The sequence below is a fragment of the Taudactylus pleione genome, unplaced genomic scaffold (assembly GCF_031769625.1).
Source record: "Taudactylus pleione unplaced genomic scaffold, aTauple2 ptg000909l, whole genome shotgun sequence".
In the NCBI taxonomy this organism is placed as follows: Eukaryota; Metazoa; Chordata; class Amphibia; order Anura; family Myobatrachidae; genus Taudactylus; species Taudactylus pleione.
Window position 1 is genome coordinate 673,368 of NW_028285310.1, and position 17,809 is coordinate 691,176.

The following is a 17,809-nucleotide window of genomic DNA, read 5'->3' on the forward strand; positions in this document are numbered from 1 at the left end:
ACGCCTCCGTTTGCAGACCATCACCCCCGTATACACCCACAAATGGACTTTCCTGTCAATCAACTTTCGCAAGCCACTTCCGGTTCGGAAGCCCTACGACCGACAGTATTTTGCATTGGTAGAGCTCGTACGCACATGCGCACAGCTAGTCGTGTGCAGGCGCAGAAAGAAAAACATCGGATGCGTACGACCGTGCGGCCGCTACGACCGCCTCTGAATGAGGTCCACTGTCTCAGAAAAAAATCGGTCTGTCAGGAGGTTTCTGGGTACTCAGAACCCCTCTGCGTGCACCACCGTACTTTATATACAAATGCTATTTTATTGTGATGTTACTATAATTATATGATATTATGTGTAATTCCTGAATGTTATAACCTACAGCTCAGTCATGAAAGCGCTCAGCTAATGACAATGTACTGTATACTGTAGGTTTACAAATTATTATCTTAGCCACATTGCACTGAGCAAAGAAATCCGTTATTAATTCCACCAGGATTTAAAGAAACAATATGGGCATACTGTATATGGAAAAATTAAAAGTGGTGATACAGCAGAACTGGTTACAATAGGTCAGAGGGCGGAGTGGTTATTTGTAGAAAGCATGTGTTCTGAAATACTGTACCAGCTTGATCTAAGTCATGATGCTTGACCTCCATCTGCAACAATGCTGGATTGTAAAGTAGATAATGACCCACATTGTGTTCAGAAAGAAGTAAGCTGCAATGTCTGAAAGCACTGTTGGCAGACTGACAGTACTGTAGGTATGGGTCTACAGTGTTTACTATTCGCCTATACCGTGCAGATTCCTGTAGTTTAGCTTCTTGAAAATATATATCATGATATAACTTACAATTAAAGAAAATTATGTCATTTCGATAATTTCCTTTAAATTATATAGAAACTCCTGAAATGTGTAGAGTTGTTAGATATAGGAGAGGGAAAATCTGAAAACAAATTTTACTTTTATAACAAGTAAGAGTCTTGCAAATCATATACAGTATATAAATACAGAAAGGTTTCCAGGTGCAGTGAGCATGTGTTACTTGGTCTCTGGCTACTGCTGCCGGTCAGTACCTCTGGGGAACTGAGCAATACTCCACTACCCCAGCAATTTTTTATATTAAATAGACCGAAAAAATATTTTTTATTGCAACAATGAGCGGAGATAGAAAATTGGCAGTTTCAGGCCTGTTTGATAAATAGGCCCCCTTTTACCTTATAAAAAGCCCCTGACTGCTATAAAACAACACAATTTCCCAAATTAGCTTGAACAAATGATGCTGTAAAATAAATAGTAAATACATGCCTGCCGTTACTGTCACATGAAGCACAGCACAAACAAGTGTCATTGCATGCAAAGAGTTTATGTGATAATTGCCTATTGGGTGTAACTTTCCGGAGCTTGCTGTATATGGGCATATTACAGCCCCTTAGAATTCTATGGGCACTGCTGCACTGCAGGATCCCAGCAGATATCTCTTCTAAACCCTTTATAAGAAACTGAGAGCCTGATTCCGAGATTTATGCTAAGGCCATAGCAGCTGCAATTCTGCACTCAGCTGCTGTACGCCGAAAATATGCAAATGTTGCAGACGCTGTGGAATGTATTGAGATGCCTACCTGCAGCTTTAGAAATCCAAGTATCTGTGTACAAAGATGCAGCATCGGTCGATGATCCTTCGATAATCGGACTTCTGAGTAGCCCTATGGTCGCGGAGACCGGCCACGTGTACTGTGACGCTAGATTCACTTTCGCTGCATACAGGATCGCAGACGCGACCCGAAAATGGTTGCAACATACCTGCATTCTTTGCCGGCACTACCCATTACCTCCGCCAAACATTTTTTGACTGACAATTATGTAACCCCCCTTCTACCACTAAAGGGTCACTGGGTTACTAAGTCCTAGGATCTTAAATGTCATCTAGGGTGTACTCACTCTTACTGTCTAATATTTACCTACCTTTTGCCTCCCATTAAGTGGTGTACTCTTCTACATCAGTGCCTCCACCCAAGTATTAATAGTCATTATGGGCCGACTTGGGAAAACCCACTTAAATGTTATAACTAATTTCCATGGTTTAATAGGGAGCTATTCAAACCATATAATATGATACAGGATATCACAGTGTAAAACTTAGGTAGACCTGTTTTTCTGCTTCTTGGATCCTTGTGTCACATCTTCAGGTAAGTAACTACACAAATTTAACAGTGTTAACTCATTTTTTATGAAATAATAGCATGTATAATTGTTTTAAATATTCCTTCACATAGCACAATTATAATAATAGAGTAATCCCATAAACATTTTACACAGATAAGCCTCACAGTTACAATTAATATACTACAAATGTGACATACATTAACAGATACTTAAAAGTAGAGATGAACGGGTTCGGATCTAAGAGATCCGAACCCACCCGAACTAATGGGATCCGAGTTGGATCCAAGCCGGCTCGGATGTTCCCGCCTTACTCGGATCTCTGACATTCCATGTACCGAGGACACCGTCAGCAACCCCTGCATTGCCGACACAGCCAGAAAACCTGCACTGAAGACACATGGAACATGGAATGGCAGTGCTGCAGTGCTGGTAGTGTCCTCAGTGACATGTAACAGAGGTGTCGGTAGTGTGGGGGTGCCAGCAGTATCTTCAGTGCAGGTTTGCTGGCTGTGTCGGCTGTGCGGGGGTTGCTGACGGTGTCCTCGGTACATGGAATGGCAGTGCTGTGGTGCTGGCAGTGTCCTCAGTGAAGGGTACTGGTGGTGTTTGCATTGCAGGGTGCCAGCGGTGTCTTCAGTGCAGGTTTTCTGGCTGTGTCGACAGTGCAGGGGTTGCTGACGGTGTCCTCAGTACATGGGATGGCAGTGCTGCAGTGCTGGCAGTGTCCTCAGTGATGGGTACCGGCAGTGTCAGCAGTGCGGGGGTTGCTGACGGTGTCTGCAGTACATGGGATGGCAGTGCTGTAGTGCTGGCAGTGTCCTCGGTGAAGGGTACCGGCAATGTCAGCAGTGCCAGTGAGGGGCTGGCTGGCAACTTTTAGCCTGGGGGGCAAATGCATGCAGGCGGCCCTGGCAGAGGAGTAGCGTGTAGCCAGGGTGCCCGAAGAACGTGCGTGCTACGGCGCCTCCCCCCCTTAAGTGTTTCAGGGAGGAGGCGGGTCCATATGGGATTAATGTAAGGTAAAAATAAAGATTAGGGGCAGCCCCCTGTCGTAGTGCCCATATGCAGTGCCCCCGTGTGCCACAGGAGATAACACCCTTATGCAGGCCTCCAGTAGTGCCCCCAGTAGTGATCCCCCCTATGCAGTGCCCCTTGTGCCCCCAGTAGTGGTCCCCCCTGTTCAGTTCCCCTTGTGCCCCCAGTAGTAAGCCCCTTATATAGTGCCCCCAATCGTGGTACCCCCTATGCAGTGCCCCAGTAGCAGTCCACCCCCCCCATGCAGTGCCCCCAATAGTGGTAACCCTTATGCAATGTCCCTTAAATAGTGGCCCCAGTTGTAGTCTCCCCCCTATGCAGTACCCCCAGTATTGCCCTTTATATAGAGCCCCCAGCAGTGGTCCCTCGCAGTGCCCCCAGTGGTAGTCCCCTCCCCCTATGTAGTGCCCCTAGTAGTAGTCCCCTCCCCCCTATGCAGTGCCCCTAGTAGTAGTCCCCTCCCCTTGTAGTGCCCCCAGTAGTAGCCCCCCCTTGTAGTGCCCCCAGTAGTAGTAGTAGTCCCTCCTTATAGTTCCCCCAGTAGTAGTAGTTCCCCCCCTTGTAGTGCCCCCAGTAGTAGTAGCCCCCCCCCTTGTAGTGCCCCCAGTAGTAATCCACCCCCTGGTAGTGCCCCCAATAGTAATCCCCCCCTGGAAGTGCTACCATAGAAATCCCCCCCCAGGTAGTGCCCCCATAGTAATCCCCCCCCTGGTAGTGCCCCCATAGTAATCCCCCCCTTGGTAGTGCCCTCCCCAGTAGGGAGAGACTTAATTTTAAAAAAAAAGCACTTACCTGAAACTCCTGCTCCTGACGCTTCCACCGGCTCCTCTGGCCGCTTTGCATGATGGGAGAGACGTCGTCATGACGACGGCTCTCCCATTACCCACTGCGGGAGCCAGAAGATGGCTCCCGCAGTGGGAGCAGCGGCAGCCGATGAGAGTCTGACAGACTCTCAGCGGCTGCAGATTACAGCAAACACACAGCTGCCGGCTCTGTCCGTACAGTGCTACACATGCGGTGCAGTCTGTGTCACAGATGCTGTGGCCTGGGGGGCACCACTGGCACTAGTGGTGTCTATGGGTGAGGAGGGCACACAGAGCCACCACTGCTGTGCTCATAGAGGGGGAAGGAGGAGGAGAGCTGCTGCTGTAAAGGTGCATACACGTAGCAATTTAAAAGGACGATTTAAATTATATCAATATCGTTATCGTTACCGTTATCTATCAAATCATCCTTTTTTAATGTACCCTACCAACTTACCTTCAACCAGCACGTATGGATGATAGCAATATCGCCCATCCTCCCTGCATGCTGCACAACCTGCTGATCGCGGGTCGCTATAGTTGCTGGCAAGTTATTGGTGTGTTGGATTATCTATATAGATCATCCAACACACCAGGGAGTGTGCAGTATGATCTGCCAGCGATATTGTATTGTTGGCAGATTGCTATGTGTGTATGCACCATTACACTGCTATGGGTGGGGAGGGGGGCACACAGAGCCAGTGATGCTGTTATTAGGGATAGGGGGAGGGGGAGAACTGCTTGGAGTGTGTGCACTAAGGATAGGACATAAAAAGGCAACATTGAAAGGACTGTACAGTTTTTAATGTTGATTACAAAACATTGTTTAGCTCTAAACATTGGTTCTGGAACATCGATGTTAACCGATTTTTCTATTTTTTAATGGACCTGTAGGTGCTTAAACATATAAAACACCAATAAACTTCTGAAATCATACTTATTTTATATTTAATTTATGAGGGCTTACAGTATGTATAGTCCCACATACTGTATATCACTCCCTTGAAATGGCGCTCTTTGGGCCTGATTCAAAGATTTACACTAACCCAATGGCTAGGGCACATCTCCGATGGTGGGAGGACTGCGCATGTGCAGCCCTCTGGCTCTGAGTCTGCTTGCAGTGTCTCCCGGCTGCAGCCTGATTGACAGGTTGTGGCGTTTTGAAGGCAGAGCGGGGGTGGTCCCTGGCAGTGGGATGGTAGGCATCCTCATTCAAACGAGTCTTAGTGTTTTTTTATTTTCAGGACTTGTTATTAAATATAGAGGTCCTGTTTTTTATCTGTAATATTTTTAATAAAATAGCTGTTTGAAGCAGTATTATGCTACAGTGCATCCGGAAAGTATTCACTTTTTCCACATTTTGTTATGTTACAGCCTTACTTCAAAATGGAATAAATTCATTTGTGTCATCAAAATTCTACACACAAAACCCCATAATGACAACATGTAAAAAGTTTTTTTGAGATTTTTGCAAATTTAATTTAAAAAAAACCCACTAAGATATCACATACTGTATACATAAGTATTCACGGCCTTTGTCATGAAGCTCAAAATTGAGCTCACGTGCATCCTCTTTCCACTGATCATCCTTGAGATGTTCCTACAGCTTAATTGGAGTCCACCTGTGGTAAATTAATTTGATTGGACATGATTTTGAAAGGCATACACCTGTCTATATAAGGCCCCACACTTGACAGTACATATCAGAGCACAAAACAAGCATGAAGTCCAAGGAATTGTCTGTAGACCTCCGAGACAGGATTGTCTCAAGGCACAAATCTGGTGAAGGGTACAGAAAAATATCTGGTGCTTAGAAGGTCCCAATGAGCACAGTGGCCTCCATCATCCGTAAATGGAAGAAGTATGGAACCACCAGGTCTCTACCTAGAGTTGGCCGTCCATCTAAACTGAGCGATCGGGGGAGAAGGGCCCTAGTCAGGGAGGTGACCAAGAACCCAATGGTCACTCTGTCAAAGCTACAGCATTCCTCTGTGGAGAGACAAGAACCTTCCAGAAGGACAACCATCTCTGCAGCAATCCACCAATCAGGCCTGTATGGTAGAGTGGCCAGATGGAAGCCACTCCTTAGTAAAAAGCACATGACAGCCCGCCTGGAATTTGCCAAAATGTACCTGAAGGACTCTCAGACCATGAGAGACAAAGATTGAACTCTTTGGCATGAATGCCAGGCATTCTATTTGGAGGAAACCAGGCACCACTCATCGCCAGGCCAATACCATCCCTACAGTGAGTCATGCTGTGGGGATGTTTTTCAGCGGCAGGAACTGGGAGACTAGTCAGGATAGAGGGAAAAATTAATGCAGCAGTATACAGAGATTTACTGGATGAAAACCTGCTCCAGAGCACTCTTGACCTCAGACTGGGGCGACGGTTAATCTATTAGCAGTACGACGACCCTAAGCACACAGCCAAGATATCAAAGGAGTGGCTTCAGGACAACTCTGTGAATATCCTTGAGTGGCCCAGCCAGAGCCCAGACTTGAATCTGATTGAACATCTCTGGAGAGATCTGAAAATGGCTGTGCATCGACGCTTCCCATCCAACCTGTTAGAGCTTGAGAGGTGCTGCAAAGAGGAATGGGCAAAACTGCCCAAAGATAGGTGTGCCAAGCTTGTGGCATCATATTCAAAAAGACTTGAGGCTGTAATTGCTGTCAAAAGTGCATCAACAAAGTATTGAGCAAAGGCTGTGAATACTTATGTACATGTGATTTTTTAGATTTTATTTTATTAAATTTGAACAAATCTCAAAAAACACTTTTTACACGTTGTCATTATGGGGTATTTGGTGTAGAATTTTGAGGAGAAAATTTAATTTATTCCATTTTGGAATAAGGCTGTAACATAACAAAATGTGAAAAAAGTGACGCGCTGTGAATACTTTCCGGATGCACTGTATGTACTGTACCTCTTTATGTTAGTACATGAAATATCATCTGGAAATCATCTGTTGGAGTTGCAATAAAGGATTTTATTGAAATCTACTGTATGCTGTTGAATCCTCTTTATGTGAAGAAAATTATAAGGTAACCTTAAAACCTGTAGGGGTAATAAGAGGTGTTTGCTTTAAATATATCAAGAGGTATGTACCTTGAACATCAGGTGGGTGGGACTGTTCTATCAACACCTATTTTTCAGATATAAATAATCCCTCACATTGGGTGGATCAACAATAATTTTAAAATACTACACTATGGGTCTCATTTATTAATGAGTTTTATCACCAGAATGAGTGAAACATTTCACTGTGTATGATAAATGGTGCTCCAGCCAATCAACTCTCAACTGTCAACTGTTAGAAAAGTGACAGTTGGGAGCTGATTGGCTGGAGCAACATTTATCATACACAGTGACACTTGTCACTCGTTTTGGTGGAAAATATAAGAACACAAAGGGCCTGGATGGAATTGCAGAGCCGCACATAAGCGCACACAAGAGACTGTGCAATTCTGTTCATTTAAAATGCGAATGCAGAAGGAGGTATCGCACACCTCCTTTCTGCATTTGCATGATCTCAGCTCTGCGACTGAGGCCGTAGCCTGGTGTCACCATCAGAACAATTGCGACTGATGGTTGCCGATGTTCCTTAGGCCAGGCTGCGGGAGCTAAAACTTCCCACAGCCTGGCCGGGTCCTGGCAGCTTGCGAGGCCAGAAAGTCTGTGTGCACCCAAATGGACTCTGCCCTCGCCCCTCCTTGAAAAATGGGGCAACACACCCCTGTTTCCTGGAACACTGCCAGGGAACATCCCCGCTTCACCTCCAAAACACTGCAACCTGTCAATCAGGCTGTGGCCGGAAGACACTGCAAACGGACTCGCAGTCAAAGGGCTGCACATGCTCAGTACACCTCCTGCACATGCGCAGTCCTATCATCGGAGATGTGCGCTAACCATCGGGTTTCAGAACCAATGTTTAGGTCTAAACAATGTTTTGTAATTAATGTTAAAACATTGGTACAGTACTTTCAATGTTGTCTTTTTATGTCCTATCCATAGTGCACACACTCCAAGCAGCTCTGCCCCTCCCCCCATCCCTGATAACAGCATCACTGGCTCTGTGTGCCCCCCTCCCCCACACACAAAACAGTGTAACAGCAGCAGCTCACCTCCTCCTCCTCCTTTCCCCTCTATGAACACCGCAGTGGCAGTGGTGGGTCAGTGTGCAACCCTCACCCAGGGACAAATTTAGGTCTGTGGGGGTTACTGGGCAACAAATGTGGGGGGGCTATCAAGTTTATATATATATATATATATATATAACTGGCATACTGTGTATACTTTACTGTAATGACAAAGTGGAAAACAAAACATTGAGCTACATTACTGGTCAATGAATGTACAATATAACCATGGAAAATGAGTACTATTTTGGGAGGATGGTAGGGATCGAAAGTGCAAAGTTGTCTCAATACACAAAGGGCAACATTAATGAGTAGTAACAACACACAGGGGGAGGGCTAATGAAAACTTGATTTGTTGTCTGTGTAAAAAGTGCAGCCTTTACAAATGAATTCCTCCTCCCTCCCCCTCTGTGTTGAGACAAACAATGGTCAGGGTTATTCTGAAAAAGGACATGAACACACTGTAAATTACTGATGGACAGTTTTTGAATTATACTGTATATCTAGAACCAGTACTGTATATAAAATATCGAGCCATATTTTCAGGGGGGAATTTCTACATTAAGAAATCACTAAACACACGCCATCCTCACTGAGTCAGATCCCCAGATAGTGTACACGGTGTTCACAGCATCTAGATGAAATATGATATTATTCTAAAAAGTTTTATTATTATTACAAAAATATTATTGATATTATTATATTATTGAAAAAATTTATTTTTGGAGCAAAAAAAAAAAATGTTTACACTGGGATTCAAACCCTAACTGCCAAGTGTGATGTGCAGTGACTTTACCACTATGACACAATATTGGTGGATCGGAAGTACAGAATCTGTCTTTTCAGGAACAGATGACAGTTTCCTAGTGACAGTTTTTTTGGTGCTAGTACAGTGTTTCAGCGGCTAGTACAGTGATATAGCCGCAAATGCATATAAGCCCATTTAATATGCACATAGGAAGCAAAAGAAGATGACCCGCTGCATCACACCGCCTGCACCCTCGCTGCTGACACAGCCGACACCCCACTGGCAGCATCCCCCGCTGCTGACACCACCGCTGCCGACACTGCTTGCACCCCTGCACTGCTGCCCCACGTACTGAGGACACCGTTAGTGACCCCCACACTGCCGACACTGCTGGCACTCCCACACCAAGGACACCACCAGCACCCCTGCACTGCCGACACTGTCAGCACACATGCACTAAGGACACTGCTGGCTCCCCTGCTCTGCCGACACCACCGGAACTCTGCATTGAGAACACCCCTGCACTGTCAACACAGTAAGCAAACCTGCACTGAGGCCACCACTGGCACCCCTGCTCTGCCGACATTGCCAGCACCCTGCATTGAGAACACCCCTGCACTGTCAACACAGTCAGCAAACCTGCACTGAGGACACCACTGGCACCCCCACACTGCCGACATCGCCGGTACCCTTCACTGAGGACACTGCCAGCACCACAGCACTGCCATTCCATGTACTTAGGATACTGCCAGCAACCCCTGCACTGCTGACACAGCCAGCAAACCTGCACAAAAGACACCACTGGCACTGCCTACATTGCCAGTACCCTACACTGAGGACACTGCCAGCACCGCAGCACTGCCATTCCATGTACTGAGGACACCATCAGCAACTCCTGCACTGCCGACACAGCCATCAAACCTGCACCGAAGATACAACTGGCACCTTAGCACTGCCGACATCGCCAGTACCCTTCACTGAGGACACTGCCAGCTCCGCAGCACTGCCATTCCATGTACTAAGCACACCATCAGCAACCCCTGCACTGCTGACACAGCCAGCAAACCTGCACCAAAGATTCCACTGGCACCCCAGCACTGCCGATATTGCCAGTACCATTCACTGAGGACACTGCCAGCACTGCAGCACTGCCATTCCATGTACTGAGGACACCATCAGCAACCCCTGCACTGCCGACACAGCCAGCAAACCTGCACTAAAGACACCACTGACACTGCCTACATCGCCAGTACCCTACACTGAGGACACTGCCAGCACCGCAGCACTGCCATTCCATGTACTGAGGACACCGACAGCAACCCCTGCACTGCCAACACAGCCAGCAAACCTGCACCAAAGATACCACTGGCACCCCATCACTGCGACATCACCAGTACCCTTCACTGAGGACACTGCCAGCACCGCAGCACTGCCATTCCATGTAATGAGGACACCGTCAGCATCCCCTGCACTGCTGACACAACCAGCAAACCTGCACTAAACACATACACTGGCACTGCCGACATCACCAGTACCCTACACTAAGGACACTGCCAACACCAATGCACTGCCATTCCTTGTACTGAGGACACCGTCAGCAACCTTGCTATGCCAACACTGCTGTCACAGTATGTGCACTATTGGTGTTTCCAACCGACACTGTATAACACACTGTATCCATGTTGGAAATTGGAAGCTGAACTGCAGCATGTTAGTGCCGTCCACTGTATCACTTAGCGTAGTCAGCCAGCTAGCTGGATGCAACCTTTTGGCCTTAACTAGATGAAAGAAATAATATTGTGAGGTGGTCAAAATTGATTGGAAATTACTGTAAATAAATGTTATTGAGGTTAATAATACTGTAGGAACAAAAACAGGCCAATTTTATGTGATTTTAACTGTTTTTATGATATTTTAAGAAAAAATAAAAAAACAAGGGTCTGCAGACATGAGAGAGAGAGAGAGAGAGAGCGCAACTGACATACTGTGTATATTTCTTCTAGCTACATTACTGGTCGAATAATGTACTATATAACCATGAAAAATGAGTACTATTTTGGGAGGAAGGGATGTTTACACTGGGACTCAAACCCTAACTGCCAAGTGTGATGTGCAGTGACTTTACCACTACACCACAATACTGGTGGATGGAAGTACAGAATCAGTCTTTTGAGGTACTGATGATAGTTTCCTAGTGAGTTTTTTGGTGCTATTACAGTGTTTCAGCGGCTAGTACAGTGATATAGCCGCAAATGCATATTGCACCTTAACATAAACATTCCTTAAAACTTCTTGTTTGCCCTCTATTAAAATCCAAAGGAGACCACTACTGTATCTTTGCTACATAGGTTGAACACTATTAAGTGCTACATTACATGATACACTGGCCACCCAGTGGTGAAAGTATGAATTGCACCTTTGCTGCACCGCAGATAGCACGCACAACAATATATGAGAATTGATGTCATTCCAAATTGAGAGCCATGGCACAGTTTTCACAAATGTGTATGTGGATTAGGGGTGTGCACCGGCCACTTTTCGTGTTTTGTGTTTTGGTTTTGGATCTGGATCTTTCTTCGTGTTTTGGATCTGGATTGGTTTTGCCAAAACCACCCTTCCGTGTTTTGGGTTCTGGGTTTTGTGTTTTGGATCTGTATTTTTTTGAAAAAAAGCATAAAAACAGCTAAAATCACAGACTTTGTAGGTTTTTCTGCTCCTATGCTATTATTAACCTCAATAACCTTAATTTCCACTCATTTCCAGTCTATTCTGAACACCTCACACCTCACAATAGTGTTTTTATGTCCAAAAGGTTGCACCGAGGTAGCTGGATGACTATGCTAAGCGACACGAGTGGGCGGCACAAACACGTGACCCATCTAGGCGTGAAACTGCAGTGGCAGACAGGATGGCAGTTTGAAAAACTAGGCCCCAAACTGTACATAATGCAAAGAAAAAAAAGAGGTGCAAGATGGAATTGTCCTTGGGCCCTCCCACCCACCCTTATGTTGTATAAACAGGACATGTGCACACTTTAACAAACCAATCATTTCATTGCCAGGGTCTGCCACACAACTGTGGCTGAAATGATTGGTTCGTTTGGGCCCCCACAAAACAAGCTGGCAATTAATCTGTCCCTGCACAAACTGGCAGTATTAATTCGTCCCCGCTGGAACCACATGTCCCTCTGTACGTTCTGGAGGCTGGTCTCCCTGGAAGAGTTGATAATTCATTTTGTGAACATCATCTTCTCCACATTTTGTGGAAGCAACCTCCTACGCCTTTCGCTGACAAGGTTCCCGGCTGCACTAAACACTCTTTCGGAGTACACACTGGAGGGGGGCAACTCAGGTAAAATAGAGCCAGTTTGTACAGGGACCTCCAAATTGCTTCTTTTTCCTGCCAGTACAGGTACGGACTGTCTGACATGCCTACTTGGATGCTGTCACCGATGTAATCCTTTAACAGACAGACGCACGCTTGTCGCTGCTGCTTTGAGGATGCAAGTGCGGCTACAGCCCACACAATTCACAAAGACAGAAAAAAAAAAAAGAATATTTTTATTGTTTGTGGAGCGCACTTTGAGGGTTACACCACCCTTTAACAGACAGATGCACGCTTGTCGCTGCTGCTTTGAGGATGCAAGTGCTGCTACAGCCCACACAATTCACAAAGACAGAAAAAAGAAGAAGAATATTTTTATTGTTTGTGTAGCACACTTTGAGGGTGTCACCATCCTTTAACAGACAGACGCACGCTTGTCGCTGCTGCTTTAAGGATGCAAGTGCGGCTACATCGCACACAAGTCACAAACACATTAAAAAAATAGTTTTTTATTTTTTGGAGAACTTTGAGAGTTACACCACCCTTTAACAGACAGACGCACGCTTGTTGCTGCTGCTTTGAGGATGCAAGTGCGGCTACAGCCCACACAATTCACAAAGACAGAAAAAAAAAGAACAATTTTTATTGTTTGTGTAGCACACTTTGAGGGTGTCAACACCCTTTAACAGACAGACGCACGCTTGTCGCTGCTGCTTTAAGGATGCAGGTGCGGCTACAGCCCACACATTTCACAAAGACCGAAAAAAAAAGAACAATATTTTTATTGTTTGTGTAGCACACTTTGAAGGTGTCACCACCCTTTAACAGACAGACGCACGCTTGTCGCTGCTGCTTTGAGGACAGTATCATATGCAGTGACAGTAGACTTGTCTGACATTGTTGGCACGTCCTTCAGTCCGGACCAGATGTCCAAACCAGCCCTTGACTTATTACACAGGCGCACGCTTGGCGCTGCTAATATGTTGATGCACGAGCGGCTACATCGCACACAAGTCACAAACACATTAAAAAAATAGTTTTTTATTTTTTGGAGCACTTTGAGGGTTACACCACCCTTTAACAGACAGACGCACGCTTGTCGCTGCTGCTTTGAGGATGCAAGTGCGGCTACAGCCCACACATTTCACAAAGACCGAAAAAAAAGAACAATATTTTTATTGTTTGTGTAGCACACTTTGAGGGTGTCACCACCCTTTAACAGACAGACGCACGCTTGTCGCTGCTGCTTTGAGGATGCAAGTGCGGCTACAGCCCACACAATTCACAAAGACAGAAAAAAAAAGAACAATATTTTTATTGTTTGTGTAGCACACTTTGAGGGTGTCACCACCCTTTAACAGACAGACGCACGCTTGTCGCTGCTGCTTTAAGGAAGCAGGTGCGGCTACAGCCCACACATATCACAAAGACAGAAAAAAAAAGAACAATATTTTAATTGTTTATGTAGCACACTTTGAGGGTGTCACCACCCTTTAACAGACAGATGCACGCTTGTCGCTGCTGCTTTGAGGATGCAGGTGCGGCTACAGCCCACACATTTCACAAAGACCGAAAAAAAAAGAACAAAATTTTTATTGTTTGTGTAGCACACTTTGAGGGTGTCACCACCCTTTAACAGACAGACGCACGCTTGTCGCTGCTGCTTTGAGGATGCAGGTGGAATCTAGATGGGATTTGGAACCGGGGACACACTACCTCCATCAATTGTCTAAATCCCACTGCACTAATGGTGGATACCGGACGCACGTCTAACACCAACATAGCAGTCAAGGCCTCAGTTATACGTTTTGCTTCAGGATGACTGCTGTCGTACTTCATCCTCATCGCTAGGGACTGTTGGAGGGTCAATTGTTTAGTAAAAGTAGTGATGTTCCTACTTCCTCTCTGGGATGATGAACAACTCCCAGCAGCAGCAATAGCACTAGGAGGAAGTGGTTCTTGATCTTTCCCTATTTTATTTTTATCGGAGAAAGTTTGGTCCTCCATTTATGTTATATTGATATATACGTGCGGCTAAAGCGCACACAAACACAGAAAATATTTTTTTATTTTTGCTGGAGAGTAGTGCACTTTGTGGGTTACACCACCCTTTAAGAAATGAGTCAGCCGGCTCTTTACTTATGGGACACAGGCGCACGCTTGGCGCTGCTCCTTTGTTGATGCACGTGCAGCCACAGTGCACACAATTCACAAACACAGAAAATATATATTTTTTTGGTTTGGACTGGAGTGTACTTTGGGGGTTACAGCACCCTTTAACGGTCAAGCCAGCCGGCCCTTTACTTATGACACAGGCACACGCTTGGCACTACTTTGTTGATGCACGTGCGGCTACTGCGCACACAATTCACAAACACAGAAAATATATATTTTTTTGGTTTGGACTGGAGTGCACTTTGGGGGTTACAGCACCCTTTAACGGTCAAGCCAGCCGGCCCTTTACTTATGACACAGGCGCACGCTTTGCACTACTTTGTTGATGCACGCGCGGCTACTGCGCACACAATTCACAAACACAGAAAATATATATTTTTTTGGTTTGGACTGGAGTGTACTTTGGGGGTTACAGCACCCTTTAACGGTCAAGCCAGCCGGCCCTTTACTTATGGCACAGGCGCATGCTTGGCACTACTTTGTTGATGCACGTGCAGCTACTGCACACACAATTCACAAACACAGAAAATAATTTTTTTTTTGGTTTGGACTGGAGTGTACTTTGGGGGTTACAGCACCCTTTAACGGTCATGCCAGCCGGCCCTTTACTTATGACACAGTCGCACGCTTGGCACTACTTTGTTGATGCACGTGTGGCTACTGCGCACACAATTCACAAACACAGAAAATAATTTTTTTTTGGTTTGGACTGGAGTGTACTTTGGGGGTTACAGCACCCTTTAACGGTCAAGCCAGCCGGCCCTTTACTTATGACACAGGCGCACGCTTGGCACTACTTTGTTGATGCACGTGCGGCTACTGCGCACACAATTCACAAACACAGAAAATATATATTTTTTTGGTTTGGACTGGAGTGTACTTTGGGGATTACAGCACCCTTTAATGGTCAAGCCAGCCGGCCCTTTACTTATGACACAGGCTCACGCTTGGCACTACTTTGTTGATGCACGTGCGGCTACTGCGCACACAATTCACAAACACAGAAAATAATTTTTTTTTTGGTTTGGACTGGAGTGTACTTTGGGGGTTACAGCACCCTTTAATGGTCAAGCCAGCTGGCCCTTTACTTATGACACAGGCGCACGCTTGGCACTACTTTGTTGATGCACGTGTGGCTACTGCGCACACAATTCACAAACACAGAAAATAATTTTTTTTTTGGTTTGGACTGGAGTGTACTTTGGGGGTTACAGCACCCTTTAATGGTCAAGCCAGCCGGCCCTTTACTTATGACACAGGCGCACGCTTGGCACTACTTTGTTGATGCACATGCGGCTACTGCGCACACAATTCACAAACACAGAAAATAATTTTTTTTTTGGTTTGGACTGGAGTGTACTTTGGGGGTTACAGCACCCTTTAATGGTCAAGCCAGCCGGCCCTTTACTTATGACACAGGCGCACGCTTGGCACTACTTTGTTGATGCACGTGTGGCTACTGCGCACACAATTCACAAACACAGAAAATTTTTTTTTTTTTGGTTTGGACTGGAGTGTACTTTGGGGGTTACAGCACCCATTAACGGTCAAGCCAGCCGGCCCTTTACTTATGACACAGGCGCACGCTTGGCACTACTTTGTTGATGCACGTGCGGCTACTGCACACACAATTCACAAACACAGAAAAAATATTATTTTTTTAGCACTTTGGACAGAGCACCCCCTGGACAACACTACCCCTTTAGGACTGGGACACTGCACAGGACTTTGGAGTGGACACAGCCCCTATGGAGACCTGTCTGCACAACACAGTCCAGCCAGCCCCTATGGACTTTGAAGTAGTGGACACAGCCCCTATTAACAACAGCAGCACAGCACAACACAGCCAGCCCCTATGGACTTTGAAGTAGTGGACAACAGCAGCACTACACTACACTACACTACACAGCCCAGCCAGCCCTAACTCCCACCCTCCCTCTTCACTGTCCACAGCCGAGTGAGAAAATGGCGCCGACGCGGGTACCTTATATAGGATCCAAAACCCGCGAGACTCGGAAGGCGGGATGATGACGTTTTGCCTCGATTTCAGATCCGAGTCAGGCGGGAAAAGTCGAGCCTGACTCGGATTGGACTTGGATCGGGGGGGCTCGGGGGGGTTCGGATTTCAGAAATCCGAACCCGCTCACCCCTAATGTGGATACATCTGTAAACCACCTAGGAACCACCTACTTGTTACTTCACTTGGAGCGAATTCATCAAATATCAAAGTGTATGTCACCAAGTTCCAAAACTCAAAACGTAACAAGTCCAGTGTCACCTACCTGCTCCCTCTCTGTGAGATCCAAGCACCTTCGATCTCCAACACCAACACCTGCATCATCAACATCCTCATTCGTCATCGAGAGTAGTCCTGCTGCATCCAATGTTGCTATTCGAAGAAGGATCCTTGATGACTACGCCTGTTGCTGCTGCTGTTTCTGTGAGTGGATCTTCATCCCAGAAGGGGACCAGGAGGAAGACTACTTGTAGCGTATCCTCCAAAAAACAATTTACTGTTAACAATCATTTGCAAGGGCAAACAAGTATGACAGCAATCACCCATTTGCATAGCAGATTACTGACGCCATAACAGCTATGCTGGTATTAGATGTGCATCCAGTATCTGCCATTACTGCAGTGGGTTTTCAACAGTTTTTTAAGAACCTGTGTCCTCGCTACCAAATCCCTTCTAGATTCCACTTCGCTAATACAGCAATTCCAAGTCTGTACAAGGACATTAAAAAAAACCTTATTAATGTCCTCAGAAATGCCATTGTACCCACTGTCCACTTGACCTCTGGCTTTGCATTACTTAAGTTGCCCACCCCCCAGTGTGTACTCCGAAAGAGTTTTCAGTGCAGCTGGCAACCTTGTCAGTGATCGGCGTAGGAGGTTACTTCCTCAAAATGTGGAAAAGATGATGTCATTAAAATTAATTACAAATTCCACGAGGAAGACTTCTACCAACAATTACATCAAAAAATTACAGAGGCAACTATGGTGGATTCCAGCGGGGACAAATTAATATTGTGTGAAGGAGAGGATGTACACACTGATGGGGATGACGAGGATGAGGACAACTTGTAATGTAAAGCCAGTTTATGTATGGGATAATTTTCATTTCCATTTCCAATGCACTTTGGCAGCTTGTTTTATGGGGGCCCAAACAAACCAATCATTTCAGCCACAATTGGCAGTCCTTGTTGCTGAAATTATTGGTTTGTTACACTGTCCTGTTTCGTATACAACATAAGGGTGAGATGGCCCAAGGTCTATTCCATCTTGCACCTTTTTCCTTTCCATTATGTGCTGGTTGGGGCATTGCTGCCTGACATTTTAAATTAATGCTATGGTTGGTTTAGGAACCAATGATTTATTTTTAAATTAATTTATTATCAATTTTACAGCCAGGGGCTGC